At 35.9% G+C, this 2,573-nt stretch overlaps 1 non-coding gene across 1 annotated transcript; it reads right to left on the bottom strand.

The window, feature by feature from the left end:
• Window positions 1-2,112: 2,112 nt before the first annotated feature.
• Window positions 2,113-2,219, bottom strand: LOC145141639 (small nucleolar RNA R71). The gene has a single exon (XR_013722832.1). It is a non-coding gene; the product is annotated as a small nucleolar RNA R71 (small nucleolar RNA).
• Between the last annotated feature and the right edge of the window lie 354 nt (window positions 2,220-2,573).

Below are 2,573 nucleotides of genomic sequence, written 5' to 3'. Positions count from 1 at the left end.
ACGAAAAACCAAGATCACGACGTGGCAACTCAAGGCCATGACGTGAAGAGGGTATTCTAGAAGATAACTATGCGGGAAATCAAAATCCTTGCACGATACAGATAAACACCCAATTCACGACGTGACACTCTATTTTCACGTCGTGAACCACGTCTTTTGGTAAACTATAAATATTCCTTCACTCTTACGATTTAGAGAGCTTTTTGGAGGAGAGGTATTCTGAGATAACGGATTTAGAGTTCAGAGAAGTGCACAAAACATTCCTTTGAAGGAGGATTTGTTTGGAGATTAAGAGATTGAAGAACACATCATCACAACGGTTTGATTTACTTTAATCATGTCGATCTTTGTTGAACTTTTGTTTTCGTTTTCAGCCATGAGTAGTTGAACTTATTTGCTTTCGTTTAGCTTGATGATACTTTGACTCTATGGCTTAGTTTATTAATTTATGGATTTTAATAGTTGGTTTTGTGGTTGTGTTTGATTATCATTATCTAACATGTTAAAGTTGTGATTTTGTTGCTTAAATTTAAGTTAAGTGTAGCTTAGTTACCATTAAATTACATGAACTTGATTACCTAGTGATTTAGTAACCATTAGATTACTAGAGCTAAGATGAACCAAATCTTAGATAAGTAATAAAAGTAACAATTTTAGCTGTGCTGGAGGACATAAATTTGTGACCAAAATTGTGTTTTGCTTAGATAAATCTTACATAACCCATCTATAATTAATAGCTAATTATGTGTTTTGTTTTTGTGTGACCATACAAGGTAGTTCATGAATTGGTGAAAATATTAGTAAATTTGGACTTGAATTGCTAATTACATAATAAATGGTAACCAACTTTAATAATCCATAATTAGTGACTAACCATAGGGAAAAGGTGGATTCGAACTAAACGAAAGTGTTTTTAGTAGATTGATTAAAATCATTAGTTAAGTGTTTAAGTTTGTCTGAACTTGAAAAATCAGATAAAACCCTTTTTAACTTTTGCTTGTTTTAGGTTAATTTTAGTAATTATCTTAGTTAATTAAATTCGTTTCCTGAATTCGACCCAACTTACTTTACTATAATATAATCCGACTAGGTACACTGCCTATATGCGCCATAGTAGATAAGTAGTTAGAATATAAATTTAAAACTAGATGTGTATATTTTTGCACACATCAAGTTTTTGGCGTCGTTGCCGGGAAACGACTATTTTAGTTTTTAATTTAATTGCTTTAGGTTAGTCGATCCTTTTTGTAGGGTAAAACCCGCAAAAAGTTAATTTTTAGCATTAGTTTTTTTTTTCTGAATTACTGAACTCATGACGTGAGCTCTTAAAGCTCATGACGTGAACTCAACTATTTCACATTTTCTTTTGTTTTTGCTTATTGTTTAGTTTATCTGCTTCACCACGAGGTGGCATCATTACCACGTCGTGGCAATCGTTCAGTAGGAATTGTTAATTAGTTTTTGTTCGTTTTTACGTTTTTATTTTTGTTTTTGTTGCAGTAGTATATGACCCGCGGATCAAACACACCACTGACACCACAACTTGAAGATCCAGAGTCAGCTTTTAATAAAAAGAAGGATAAGAACATAGTAGGATCAAGCAAAATTCTGAAAGAAGAGAGCACAATCGAATTCTTTGAAAAGACTCCTACCAAAAAGGAATCTGGTTACGAGCCCGAATCAGAAACCGACAAAAGTAGTGAACCCGAAAGCGAACCAAAAAGCATCATGACGAACATAGCTGACATGACAATGGAGGCCTACAAGAAAAGAATACGAGAGGAAACTGGTCCTGGACTTGTGCAACCCGCAATTCTCGCTACTGCTACCTTCGAGCTCAAGGGACATATCCTTACCACACTAAAGGATATTCCATTTTACGGAAAAGACCATGAAGATGCATACAAGCACCTCGATGAAGTCAATGACATAGCCGACTATTTCAACATTCCTAATGTACCTCGAGAGACTGTCTTGTTAATAATGCTTCCGGTTACTTTTAAAGGAGTAGCTAAAGACTAGTTGAAGACACTTTCACCAGGTTCAATCACCACTTGGGCACATATGTGTGAAGAATTCCTCTAACAATTTTGCTCACCATCTAAAGTTTCTAAACTCAAGAAGGCCATAACTAATTTTGAGCAACAAGTGGGGGAGTCCTTGTACGAGGCTTGGGAAAGATACAAAGGGTTAATAAGAAATTGTCCCCAAAATGATCTAAACGAGCAACAAGAGGTCTCGATCTTGTACGATGGGGTGAATGTCACGACAAGGCAACTCCTTGATTCTCAAGGACCTTTAACATAGAAGAATCCCGCTGAAATTAAAGAATTAATCGAAGAATTTTCAAAGCATTCACGAGAATCTCACAACCCTCGTAATGATGGAGCTAGGGGGATCGGGAATGGTGCTTCAGAAGATATGGCGACGGTATTGGCAATGTTAAGTAGCATGGATAGAAGAATGACCAAGATGGATCAATCCATACACACAATACGTGTGGGTTGAGAATATTGTAATGGTCCACACTTGACAAAAGATTGCCATCTAGACGAAAATGGGAATAGGAAAGC

The sequence above is a fragment of the Lactuca virosa genome, chromosome 9 (genome assembly GCF_052849685.1).
Source record: "Lactuca virosa cultivar CGN04683 chromosome 9, Lactuca_virosa_CGN04683_v6, whole genome shotgun sequence".
Lineage (NCBI taxonomy): Eukaryota > Viridiplantae > Streptophyta > Magnoliopsida > Asterales > Asteraceae > Lactuca > Lactuca virosa.
Note: the sequence above shows the minus strand (reverse complement) of the source record. Positions and strands in the feature narration are given on the sequence as shown.